The sequence below is a fragment of the Sminthopsis crassicaudata genome, chromosome 2 (genome assembly GCF_048593235.1).
Source record: "Sminthopsis crassicaudata isolate SCR6 chromosome 2, ASM4859323v1, whole genome shotgun sequence".
Lineage (NCBI taxonomy): Eukaryota > Metazoa > Chordata > Mammalia > Dasyuromorphia > Dasyuridae > Sminthopsis > Sminthopsis crassicaudata.
The window spans coordinates 268,510,599-268,525,574 of record NC_133618.1 but is presented as its reverse complement, the minus strand read 5'-3'; positions in this window follow the sequence as shown (position 1 = coordinate 268,525,574).

The window sequence follows — 14,976 nt, the reverse complement described above, 5'->3', positions numbered from 1 at the left end:
ATTTTTTATCAACCCAAAACCCAAGGTCAACTGAGGTTTTATGGTATTTGGAAATATCTTCTCCTCTGGTCTACTTTCTACTCCATCTTGTATGAGATTCCCCCTTCAACTAGGCTTTGTCGCAATAGAAGCCAATGATCCTTCTACTCTTTCCTAATCCCATTCTGTACTCCTATTGACTTCTGAGAGCTTTTCCTTTCCCCCAGTCTTTCATTTGCATAATCTCCTGTTTGGGGTCTTAGTTCCATTTATTTTTGTTATTTTCATATTATGAGTTCTTGATTACCACAATCAGGAAGGCAGAGATTTGTGTTATGAAACTGGGAAGGAGTGCATATTGTCAGGAGTCTTACTATATATATATATATATATATATATATATATATATATATATATATATATATATATATATATATACATATATATTTCCTGTGTGTCTAAAAGTGTCCTTCTGAGGTGTAAATTCCTTTGAAATATTTCATACATTGAGCCATAGCGCAAGGTCTTTGAGAATCTCAAGAGAGATTATATTAAAAGACTGGACTATGGTAACTTTGTCAGGGCCAGCAGCATACTTGACCATACCATCTGAGCCCTTTCTATTCACTCAGGCACACCTATATGAATCATATATATCATGAGCCATGAGACTCATTAAAATTGTGTTTGGCACAGTTGACCATTATTTGTTTTAATTTTGCATATCATAGTCCTGAGATCACAAACTGTATCTTCAGAATCCATCAGTCTATTTGAACTTATTCTAGGGAGTAAATGCCTATCTGGAAGCAAAAGATGAACAGTTGAATGGTCCATGATAAGGAATGTGCCATAAGTCCTCATAGGCATAGAATACCTTGAGCTATCTTCATTCATCCTTCAATAAGCATTTGTTACATGTTCATATTATAACAAACTCCTGAGCCAAATGAGTCAATTTATTAACATTAATAATAATGCCTGTGGAGCTATATATCACAATACTTGTCATCTTTCTAACGGATCAAAATGCCCCTGGGAGAGGTATAATCCACAAAAAGGGTCAATGAATTAAGAACCTAGTTGAATATTTTATGACTCCTAGCATTTTCATTTTAGCATCTAGTCTGATTTTCTCATCTAATCAGTTCCATTTGTGGCCTATGCCCTCTCAAGATGTGCTTTACTGAAATTACTCACTAGTTTAACTTTTTGTATCATTTTTGAAGTCTTGTGCTTTTAGTTCCAAGATCCCTGGAGTCTTGAGAGTTGGCTAAATGACCAAGGAAAGCAAATGAAAAGCAATTGTTAGGAAACTAGCCACTAGACGTGCCTCCAACTCTACTCTGAGAAGGCTGATCTCATACTTTCAATTAATAGTCACGTGAAAAAAGCAAAGATAGTAATGAAAACTCTCTTTCAATCACTTCCAAGTACTGTCATGAGACCTTGGCATCATGAATTTAACTATATAAATTTGTGCATTGAAAAAGCATGCTTCCATCTTTCCCTGCTGCTATTTTATCTGTCTCAGGTTTTAGGGATAAAACATTTCTACAGAATTATCTGGGGAACACAGATTTGCATCCAATCTTAGATACATTATAGAAGTGAGGAGTATAGGCTTTAATCTTAACTCTGACTCTGATTTTTTGAAGGTCCCAATACAAGTTGTCAAAATTCTCTGAGTCTCAGTTTCTCTCTTCAGGAAGACCAATCATTACCAGAATTTAATAGTGCATTACTCTGAACTATTGCGGTTATATTTAAAGACCACCTAGTCTGCTTTTTCCCATCTCATTTTATAGTTAGAGAAACTGAGGATAAAGTGGTTAAGTGATTTGTTCAACAAGTAACAGAGCCAAGATGCAAACTCAAGTCATTTGATTCCCCAATCAGATGCAATCTTCCCACTGTACCACACTGGATTTCCATAATGAGGATAAATTTGCAAGCCTAGCAAAAGAATTTGAACTTTACTCAGTAGGTAATAAGGAGCCATTGACATTTTTTGTTCATTTTTTAACATAAAAATGATGAATGGATCTTTACATACAATTGTTAAGAACGGTAGACTGGAGGAGGTGGATAGTAAAGATAAGGAGGTATGGATCGTATTAAAGACTTATTCTAGAATGATAGCAGAGACCAAAAGAACCACTGAGGAGGTAGAATCAAAAGAATTTCCTATGACCAGTGAAAGAAAAGGAAAAGAGCTAAAACACATAATTTGGAAGACAAGTGAATCATAGACAAAAATAAAGAAAACAATGAAGAACAAGTTTTTAGGGAAGGCTAATGAGCTCAATTTTGGACATTTTTAATTTTAGATGCTGGAAAGATATATAGATCGAGATATTCTACTTATAGGCAGAAGTTACTAGTATGGAGTTCAGAGGAGAGGTCATAACAAAAGATGAAGGTATAGGAGTTTATAAAAAGTGATAGTGAAGTTGTAAGGATGAAAAATATTGCCAAAACATAGAGAAAAGAGAAGTAGGTCAAGGGCAAACCCTTGAGGAATGCCACTTGGAGGGAAAAAACAGGAGCAAGTTAATAAGTCAATATTATTCAGCTGAGCCAAAAGTGCCACAGGTCATGTTTTCAACATACCAATAAATTAATCATTATACTAATCACAGGAAAGTAAGGTATGTATTATATAATGTATAACTGTGAAAGCATTATGTATAATATATTAGTAACTAATATTATATAGTGTTTTGAGTTTAGGAAATCACTACATATGTATGTATAGACATAATCATATGCAAAATATATGGTAGATATATAAGTTATATATTATATATCATAATTATGTATATAAAATTATAATTATATAAATGGTAGAGTTTATACCTAATATATGATATAACTATATGTATAATAAATTTATGTTTATACAAATGTCATATTTGAGCTCATTTAAATATCTAATCATCATTTTTTGATAATAGCCTTTTATTTTCCAAAATGCATGCAGATAGTTTTCAATATCCACCCTTTGTATTCCAAACTTTTCTCCTTCCCTTCCCTTAGAGGAGACCTAAAGTAGCCAGTAATCCAGTATAGTTTAAACATGTGCAATTTTTTTCCCCTGAACACCAGGCTTCTGAAATGTTTATTGGTTATGTCCAACTGCACATTTCTTTTTTTCTTTAAATTTTTTTTTATTATAGCTTTTTATTGACAAAACATATGCATGGATAATTTTTCTTTTCTTTTCTTTTCTTTTTAAGGTGTTTCAGTGTAGTTTTTTTTTGTTTTTTTTGTAATTTTATTTATACATTTTTTGACATTATATATGCATGAGTAATTTTTTTATAACATTATCCCTTGTATTCATTTTTCCAAATTATCCCCTCCCTCCCTCTACTCCCTCCCCTTGATGACAGGCAATCCATGGGTAATTTTTCAACACTGACCCTTGCAAAAACTTCTGTTATAATTTTTCCCTTCCTTCCCTTCACCCCCTCCCCTAAATGGCATGTAGTCCTATACACTTTAAATATGTTAAAATATATGTTAAATATAATATATGTATACATATTTATACAGTTATCTTGCTGCACAAGAAAAATTGGATTTAGAAAGAAGGTTAAAAATAACCTGGGAAGAAAAACAAAAATGCAAGCAAACAATAACAGAAGAGTGTAAATGCTATGTTGTGGACCACACTCATTTCCCAGTGTTCTTTTGCTGAGTGTAGCTGATTCTGTTCATTACTGATCAATTGGAACTGATTTGGATCCTCTCATTGTTGAAGAGGGCCATGTCCATCAGAATTGATCATCATATAGTATTATTGTTGAAGTGTATAATGATCTCCTGGTTCTGCTCATTTCACTTAGCATGTAAGTCTCTCCAGGCTTCTCTGTATTCATCCTGCTAGTCATTTCTTATAGAACAATAATATTCCATAATATTTATATATCACAATTTATTCAGCCATTTTCCAATTGAGGGGCATCCATTCAATTTCCAGGTTCTAGCCACTATGAAAAGGGCTGCCACAAACTTTTTGCACATATAGGTCCTTTTCCTTTCTTTAATATCTCTTTGGAATATAATCCCAGTAGTAACACTGCTGGATCAAAACATGTGCAATTTTTAAAATTTCCACATTTATCATAATGCACAAGAAAAATGAGATCAAAAGGGAAAAAAATAAAAATAAAAAAGTAAGCAAAAAACAAAAAAAGATAAAAATACTATGTTGTGATCTACATTCAGTGCCCATAGTTTTACTCAATTCACTTAGCACTAGTTCATGTAAGTCTCTCCAGGTCTTTCTAAAATCATCCTGCTGATCATTTCTTACAGAATAATAATATTCCACTACATTCATGTACATTAACTTATTCTGCCATTCCCCAATAGTCATCATTTTTGAGTTAAAAAGAAAAACACATGAATAGCTGTATACATTGTATGCTTTCTGTTACATATACACATATATAGTAGTTTATTGGATATTATATGAAATATAAACTATTACATACAATATATTTTATTTTTAAACATTTCATTTGATCCTTTCAACAATCTTAAGCAAAGTGCTATTATTATCCTCAGGAAAAGGAAGCTTCTTCCCTCCCCTCTCCTAGACAACAAGCAATCTGACATAGGTTAAACATGCAATTCTTCTAAAATTTCTTCTAAAAATGATTACAATCATAAACCATAACTTATTTTGCCATTTCCCAACTGATGGGTATCCATTTAATTTTTATTTCCTTGCCAAGGCCTCAAAAACTTCCTAACTGTGTAACCTTAGGTAAATCACCTAACTCTATTTGCTGCTGGAGAAAGAAATGGCAAACCATCCCAAAATCTTTGTCAAAAATCCCATGGACAGAGAGGTCTGACAGTGTCACAAAAAATCAAACACAACTAAAATGAGTGAACAGTGGCATCTCTGATTCAAATTCATCATACGTTCCAATATATTAACATTTATGAGGAAGATAACACAGAGAAATTTTTTTTCAGATTTATTTCATTTTTTTAAAAATTTCAAATAAAACAGTGAGATAGAGAGGAACTGAAGGAATGTGGAAATATAACTGCCTGAGCTGGATAAGAGAAGGAGAGGGGATGGTGTCATTATTCCTTGTATTGCCTATAGACATTAGGGGAACATAGAGTTTTGAGGGGAGGAGGCTGGAGGGAGAGGAAAAGGGAGAAATCAAGCTCTGGCTGTAGAAAGTTTATACTGTAAGACCTTCACAGAATGTTCTCCTGGGAGTGAAGTACTATTTTAGAATTCTCAGAGACTAGCAGGTATATAAGATAAATCTTTTCTCTGGGTAGAGAAAGTAGTTCTCAGAAACACACAATACCCCAGAAAATAAATAATGCAAGTTCAATACCCAGTACAAAAGATAGGGGAACAGGAGAATATTATGTCTAGAGGGATATGATCAATAATATCATGATTGCATATTGAATGTGCAAAGAGTTAATGGAAAGGCTTGGACAAGGAGGATGGAGTTCATAGATTTTTAAGGTTATAAATATTAAATGATAGAATTTGTGTTTTATATTGTTAGTTGGAAGGCATTAGAATTTCTTGATAAGTAGAGGTATATGGTCAGATCTAGGCTTTAGAAATAACTGATATAGCAACTTTATCAAGGATACATTGTTGAAAGGAGGGACAAAAGCAGGTACAACAATTAAAAGTCTATACAGAAGAGAAATAAGTATATGTGAACTGTGATTATGGCATGAATGGAGAGAATCAAACACTTAAAAACAGATTTTGAAAGGAGAAATAATAGATTTCAGCAACTGGTTGCATATAGGATTTGAAGGAAGAGGAAGAGTTGAGAGTAACCACTTGTAAACATAGTTAGGATTATTTTATGTGTATGACTTGGATTAAATACATACCAGAAGTACTTCCAAGTCAAAAATTCTGTTATTTTAATATTTATTTGACATAATATTGGAAATACTAGTCATTGCAATGAGGTAAGAAATAATCTAAAGAAAAATCAGCAAACAAAAAACATTAACAAACAGGAAGCAAAATCATTTCCATTTGTAGATAAGATCAAGTTTACTTAGAAAAATCCGAGAATCAGAAAAGAAATCAATCAAAGAATTCAACAATTTCATTAAAGGATTATAAAATGATGTCACAAAATCAGAATTTCTATAAAGTTCTAAGATAAGCCATAAGGAAATGATAAAAAGGGAATCCTATCAAAAATAAACAAAAATATTAAATCTCTTGGAGTTAGATTACAAAAAAAGCCATCACTCACATATAGATATATAAATAAAACAAAACAAGAAAAAAAAGACACTATTTCTTTCAGGAAGCAACACACTCACCAAAGATACTCAATGTTCAGCATCAAGATCTGAAAAAATCATCATGCTCCCACTAAATTAATATATACTTTATCCAATAACATTACAACCAGGGAAGTGCTGGACTCAGCTTTTTTCAGATCATTAGAGTCGATTTTACATTTTAGTGGGAGACTTTACACTGTATAAATCAGCAACTGCTACAAATCAGGACTTGATTTATTGTTTTGTTTATCATACAGACTTAAGAAGTTATGGGGGAAATATTAATAATGCAAGTGTATCTTATATACTTTCCCCCTCCAAAGAGTTATAAAACATGTACCAATGTATCTTTGATTCACAACCCTTGCTTTGTCAGTTATAATCAGTCTTACTTTTTTTTTGTTGTTTGTTTTTTGTTTTGCAATGTCACTTATTATGGTATGGTTGGATGGAGTGGGGAATGGAGCAGAGTTAAAAAGAGGGATTATTAAGAAGTGATATTCCAATATTCCAATAGATCTGTAATTAGATCATGTGGATCTTCCCCCTAATAATTCCTACTCATCTCAAGAAATACTTGTGAATATACTGCCCCCAGTTATATACAAGGGATATATGTAATAATTTTGGATCTTTCCTTGTGTTCTATAGACATCATAAGAATCATAGTGGAGCACTTTTTTTTTTTACTATTAGTTCTCCCCCACTCTCATTATATATATATATATATATATATATATATATATATATATATATATATATATATATATATATATATATATATATATATATATATATATCTTCCTTTTTGTTGTTGTTCATTTCCTTCAGAACATTCTCTACCTCACCTCTCCTGTGTTGTGTTATATAGTATGTCTTTTACATCATCATATGTTTTTACATCACCCCTTATTTGATTCTCAATTTCACTTATTTGGAGAACATTATGTCCAGTTGAACACCAGTCTTAAATAAAAAGAAAGTCTGTTTCAAGAATAAGATTGGATGTAATAAAGTTTTGTAATTTCCCAGAGGTAATCCAATTCAAGACTAGCCATTTTCTGCTCCATTTGATCTGGCTTATCAATATTCTCAATATGTAATACCCAGGAGACATTAAATCTTATTAACAAAATAAAGCAAAAATCTCATTAATAATAATACTTCTTTTCAATTACTAGGTCAGTCCTTTGTGTAATCTTTGTCTCTCTTACCTTGGCTTCATGATTCCTTATACATGTTTCAATTCAAAAATTTTAATAAATGAGTGATGTCACATTCTCCTAATTAAGTACCATCTGTGGATGTGGGCATTGTTTGCTCTCCACTCCACCAATACTGCTAGATTTAGGCAAACATTTTAAAGATGCCTCATACTCATTCCTGTCACACTCCCCCCAGAAACTTGTTTTTGAGCCTGAATAGTTTCCATTTGTGACTCTGCTACATTTCCTACCTTCTGGCCAACTGGAACCAGTGTGCCAATTCTCTTTCCATTCCATGATCTGTGTGACAGCTGACAGATGGTCAGTAACAGACAGTTCACTTTTTAAATACAGATTCCATAAAACAGTAAGAATGATGAGTTTGTAGAAAAAAAATCTACTTTGCATTTCATGGAGTCCCACTTTTTGATTTTTTTTCCCCCATAGAATTCAATCCTTTACTCTGAAACAGCAATGTTCTCAAATAAACCAACTCTATTAACATGTATCTTCTCTATACTTTTGTCTATTATATGAGTCACCCTACTTCTTTTTCTAACAGAATGTTTTTCAATAATCATGAATTGTTCCAACTTTGTCTTCTTTCTGTATCTCTGTCTCTGAATAAAAGGGCTCTAAAATAATGAGGGAAATCATGCAAAAATCCAATTTGGGGTGTTATGAAGGATTTAGTGAACCTTTGTTGTTTGATTTTGCTTCAACTATTTTCCTTTAAAGCACATTTAGAATTGCAATGTGAAACTATGTCCTGCCTTTTTCATATCATAATCATATGTCCCTCCTAGCATCTAGAGGGAATGGAAAAAGAATCTCAGTACAAGTCTCTGAGAAACAGAAAAAAATTCTCCTGGTAAAATGCCTTTGGGGAAATTTTGAAAAAAATGACTGTGAAAATATAATTAGTGAAAATATATAAAATTGTATGATCATATCAGTAGATGAAGAAAAAAACTTTTAAAATATATAGTGCTCATGTTAAGAACTCTATGAATCTTAAAAATCAGTTTCTCTGTCTCTGTCTCTGTGAAAGTGTATGTGTATACAGACATTATTAATTTGATAAACTGTCTCTAAAATCAATGAAATCTGATAATTTTTCCCAGTAGATGAAAAAATAAGTAAGAATGCTGCTCTCCTATTCTACTGCTATTTTACAATTCTAGAAATGCTGACAATTAAATAGAGAAGGATAGACAAAGAAGAAATAAAATTATCCATATTTGCTCATTACAAGATGTTTTACTTAGAAAATATCAGGGAATCAGAAAAGAAATAAATTGATAAAATCAATAACTTAAAATAGTAGATTGCAAACTAAAAATACAAAAGATCAATAGTATTCTATACAGTAATAAAAATTTTGGGAGAGAATAACAGAAAAGAAAGCTATAATTATGTAACTATAAAATGTAGAAAATATTAAGGAGAAAGTCTATCAAAATATACTCAGTAGCTGTATGGATGCAATAACAAAATGTTCTTTAAAAATGTGAATAACTGGAAGAATATCCAGTGCTCATTATTATGAGCACTGGATATCCCTTCAGGACCATGACAATTCAATAAATATGATAAAACTTTTATAATTAATTCATAGATTTAAAACTATTTCAAGATTTTAAGCAGGCATGTTACAGATTAAGATGAAATAAAAATAAAATTAATTTAATGGAAGGAAACAACTAGATATCAAGGAAAACAATGATTAAAAAGTAGAAATGAAGGGGGAATAAAACTACCAGATTTCAAATTATACTAGTCATTGAAATTTAAAGAGCTTGCAACTGCACTAAGAGTTTGGGGGACACCCCATATTATAATACCCAAATCCTGAAACCCATTTAATACTAAAGAATAGAAAAAGCAAATCAATAGAACAGATTAAAAAAGGAAGTACCAGAAATAAGTAGTAAATGTGATCTAACCCTCACTAGTTTACTGGTTGGCTGAGGACATGGAGGTTGGCGACAATTAACAATTTTTGTCATTTAAATGGCATCACCATTTGCCCATGGTTAATAACTTTGGAGTTGACTGACTTCTCAATGGAGGAAATAGGTTCCTATTCTCATAGTCATTGGTATCCAATCCTTACTGTCACTATGCTGGGGACAATTTTTTTTCTTTCTGTTCAGGGTCTCTCCCATTGAGGGAAGAGAGAGAAAAGAAAAGAAGTACTCAAGCCATCTTATGAATATGGACATTTCACTCATAAAAAACCAGTTTTTTCAATCAAGGAGCTCAGTGTAAATGAGGAAATAACATGCAAATACTGTGTACAAATAAGACACAAATATTAGTGTGTGTGTGTGTGTGTGTGTGTGTGTGTCTGTATGTGTGTGTGTAAGTTGGAGATATTACTAAAGGAAGACTCTAGCATTAAGGGGGACAAAGAGAGTTTTCTTGAAAATTTAAATGGGATTTGAAGGAAACCCAGAAGGTAGACAAGTGAATTTTAGGCTTGGGGAACAAACAGTGAAAATACAATATGGGATGAAATACTTTGTGGGAAGAATATCAGGTCTTCCACCATTGCTAGACTGCAGAGTACATAGAGAGGAGTAAGGCATAAGAAGACTCAAAAGTCTGATTCAAACATCATCTTTGTTTCTGATTTTCTATCTTTTTTACGGCTGATTCTTCATTTGGAACTTCTAAAAGCACAACTGCTGCTGTTGCTACTATTCTAACTGTTAACCAATGCAGCAGATACTACAGTTATTGCCTTGCTCACCTCACAAAATCTCATGGCTTTTTTGAAAGTCACAAGTTTGCTTGGATGCATCCATCTAGAGATTACTGCTCAGTCACGTAGTTGGGGAAACAAAAAAAAGGCAATCACCTCCAACTCAACACAAACTGCTGTAGGTAGGATATGTTTTCATAGTTGTTTGGAATGAGGAAAAAAGGCTTCCTGTTAAATTTTTCATCATTTTTCCTACTCAGACTCTTGAGTACAAAGCTGCAAATAATCTCTACTCTTTCAAGCAGGAAAAGGAGAGTACTGAGGGGGCAGATTGACCTTTTAGTATTTACATAGAATGCTATTGTAGCATGACAAGACTCAACCCACTAAAGAGTCATTCATAGCAAAGCAAAGAAATAAACTTATGCTTAAATTTCCATATGAGCACCAGGAATGGTCTCTGTACATGGTCTCTATAAAGGGTGATGAAATATACTCCAAAAAGGTATCAAAGTGGGGAAACATCATTCAAAGAGCATCTAGTTCATGAAAAACATAAGTTTATAACATATATAATGCTTTAGATTTATAAAGTGTTATTTATATGTATGTAAATGACTTGTATCATTTGATTTTTACAACAACACTGAGAAATAAGTGCCATTGTTTTCCTTTCTCTTATACTTATTTTTCATATATGGAAACCAAGCTGAAAAAACTTAAGTGACTTGCCTGGAATTATAGCTAGAAAAGATTTGGGAAATTTTACCCCAAGATCACCTCACTCCAAGTCCAGTACTGGACTCTAAGTCCACCTTGCTGTTTATCTAGGAAAGAACTCTTTATTTGACAAAAATTGATGGGAAAATTTGAAAGCATTATGGTAGAAATTAGTTTATACAATCATTAACTTATACCATAGGCCATAATAAAACAAAATGAATATATAACCTAAATATTAACTACCGTACAATAAAAATATAAAATGAGAAGCAGATCAAATACTTTTTTCACAGTTATGGGAATTAGGAACAATTTCTTAAATAAGAGATAGTTGCAGTTACAAAAGATAATATTTATCATTTAAATTTCTTGAAATTAATAAATTTTCACTTGAAATTAATTGAAATAAGGTAAGAAGTGAATTGACCAACTTGGAAAATTAGTTGTAACAAATATCTCTAATAAGGGCCTTGTATCCAAAATATAAATGCATATAATTATATATATATATATGCATATATATATATATATAGTATTAAAAACCTTTCCAAAGAAAAGTAATGATCAAAAGATAAGAAGAAACAATTCTCAAAAGAATTTCAAAATATTAACAGTCACTTGAAAGAACATATTGAATTACTTATAATAAGAGAAAAATGGACATTAAAAATAATTTCTGAATTTTTAATCTCATATACAGCAAGTTGGTAGAGATGACAAAAATGGGAATAATTAATAATTAAAATGTCAACTCTTTGCCCCTAATATTCAACTGCTCATCATATAGCCTAAGGAGACCCATGATAAATATAAAAACCAAAATATTTCTAGTAGCACTTTTTGTAATAGGAGAGAACTGAAAACAAAGTTACATTTGTGAGGGAATAGCTAATTAGTATCTGTTCATAATTGTAATGCATTATTCTTTTTTATTGCAACAAACTTCTAAACATTACAAATAAAGAAAAACAAAGGTATATGAACCAATGCAAAATGAAGTAGAACATGAGGAAGTGTTGGGCAGAGTAGCACATTGGTGGATTGTGTTGAAGAGGATGGAAATAAGAGTGGAAGTGCAGTAAGAGTGAGAAGCCACATTTCAAGGGGTTGATACAATGTGAGAGTTGAGGAAGCAGAGACAGAAAATATAGACCACCCTGGAAATCTGGATGGTAAAGAGAAAATAAAGATGAGAAAATAGCTTCAGTGGGTAGAATGGAAAAAACAAGGGGTAGGGTGAGATTCTTAAGGAAGGTGGGAAAGATTTGGTAAAGTTCGGTGAGAAATGCCATAGGATATAACAAAGAAATGAATAAAAAGCTTACTAAATCCTATGGAAAGAATAATTGAATTTGTAGTGGAACCAATCAATTCTAGGTACACTGACTAGCCTGAGTCAGAATAAAGAAATCAGAGAATGGTAGGTTACCTGGGGTGAAGGAAATCCCACAAGGCAGGAATATTAGAAAGTCAACTAATGAAGGGCTCTAGACAGGTGAGTAATTCATATGGCAGAAAGGAGGTCTGGGTTAAGTAGGGAGGTCAATAAAAACAGAACAAATGGGATGAGATTAATTGTGCATAGCGATCACACTTTGGGGTGGGGATAGAAGGAAACCTTTACAAGCCAGACACTGTGATGGCTTTCCTCCAAAACCTCAGTATCTGGGACTTTGTCAAAATATTTAATGAGCCTCTACTTGCCATTTAAAAAAATCTTGGGTGCAATGATGGCAAGAGCAAACACTATTTTCTATAAAGTATTTTTAACTATATGAGTAAGTTCTTTTGGATATATCTCAATCATTCACACATAAATTTCAGCCCAGTAAATCCTTCTTTTATTATTCAAAGATTTTAATTTTGCTATTCCCTCGATCCTTCCTTCTTTCCTTCCTTCCTTCTTTCCTTCTTTTCTTCCTTCCTCCCTCCTTCCCTCCAGTCCTTCCCTTCCTTCCTTCCTCCCTCCCTTCCTTTCTTCCTCCTTTCCTTCCTCCTTACCTACCTCCTTCCCTTCCTCTCTTTCTTCCTTCTCCCTCCATCCCTCCCTTTCTCTTTCACTCTCTCTCTCTCTTTTGTTACACCCCTGGCTCTTAATCTGAATTTGGCTGAAAATAAAAAGGAGAAGGGAAGGGCAGAGTTTTTGCTATTATGAGGGAGGTAATTAATCTACTTTTATGATGGGTTGCGGCTTTTCAAATCTGTCCAGGTTTCTGACTCTTGACAATGTGAACCATTAAAAGAATCATATCTTCCTAAGTTAGAAATATACTTGGCAGGATGGGCATTAATTAAGCAAGGGCCCTCCCTTTGACCTTTTGTATATGACCTTAATCTTTTCAAATTATTTGCACAAATAAAAGTCCATTTTGTGTGATTTTATATAAATATCTTAGTACCTGCCTCCCTAAGTCTTTTTTAGGATAGATCATCTTGCTTTTTTATTAGGACCAATTCTAAGTGAACGATTTAATCCTTTTTTTTATTAAAGCTTTTTTTATTTTCAAAACTTATGCATGTGTAATTTTTCAACATTGACTCTTGTAAAACTTGTGCTCCAAATTTTCCCTTCCTTTCCCCAACCCTCTCCCCTAGAGGGCAAGTAATCCAATGCATGTTAAAATATATATTAAATCAAATATATGTAAACATATTTATGCAATTGTCTTGCTGTATAAGAAAAATCAGATCAAACAGGAAAAAAGGGAAAGAAAACAAAATGCAAGCAAATAACAACAAAGAGGGTGAAAATGCTGTGATCCACACTCAGTCCTCTCTCTGGGTGTAGATGGCTTTCTTTCATCACAAGATAATCAGAACTGGCCTCAATCATTTCATTATTGGAAAGAGTCACCTCCATCAGAATTGATCATCATGTAATCTTTTCATTGTTATGTATAATGATCTCCTGATTCTGATCATTTCACTTAACATCAGTTCACGTAAGTCTCCCAGGCCTCTCTGAAATCTCCTGCTGATCATTTTTACAAATAATATATTCTATTACATTCATATACCATAATTTATTCAGTCATTTCCCAACTGATGGGCATCCACTCAATTTCCAGTTTCTAGCCACTACAAAAAGGGCTGCCACAAACATTTTTTGCACATATGGGTCCTTCATCTTTAAGATCTTTGGGATTTGGCCTAGGTAGAAACTGCTCAATCAAAGGGAATGCACAGTTTGATAACTTTTTGGGCATAGTTCCAAATTGCTCTCCAGAATTGCTGGATCCATTCACAACTCCACCAACAATGTATTAGTGTCCCATTTTTCTCACTTTCCTTTCAACATTTGTCATTATCTTTTCCTGTCATCTTAGTCAATCAGGAAGCTGTATATCAGAATTTCATTTGCATTTCTCTGATCAATAATGATTAGAGCACCTTTTCATATGACTGAAAATTTTCTGTTCATATCCTTTTACCATTTATCAATTGGAGACTGGCTTGAATTCTTATCAATCAATATAGAATCTATTCTATCTATATATTTTAGAAATAAGGCCTTTATAAGAACTGTTAAATGTAAAAATGTTTTATCAACTTATTACTTCCCTTCTAATCTTGTCTGTATTAGTTTTGTTGGTACAAAAACTTTTCAACTTAATATAATCAAAGTTAGCTATTGGTGTTCAATAATGAGTTCCAGTTCTTGTTTGGTTATAAATTCCTTCCTTCTCCACAGATCGGAGAGGTAAACTATCCTATACTTTTCTAATTTGCTTATGATATCATTTTTCATGTCTAAATCATGGACTCATTTTGACCTTATCTTGGTATATGGTGTTAGGTGTGGGTCAATGCCTATTTTCTATCATACTATTTTTTAATTTTCTTAGCAGTTTTTGTCAGATAGTGAATTCCTATCTCAAAAGCTGGGAATCTTTGCATTTGTCAAACACTAGATTATTGTAGTTATTGACTATTTTGTCCTGTGAACCTAACCTATTCACCTGATCTACTACTCTATTTCTTAGCCAGTACCAAATGGTTTTGATGACCTCTGCTTTATAATACAGTTTTAGGTCTGGCACAACTGGGCCACTTTCA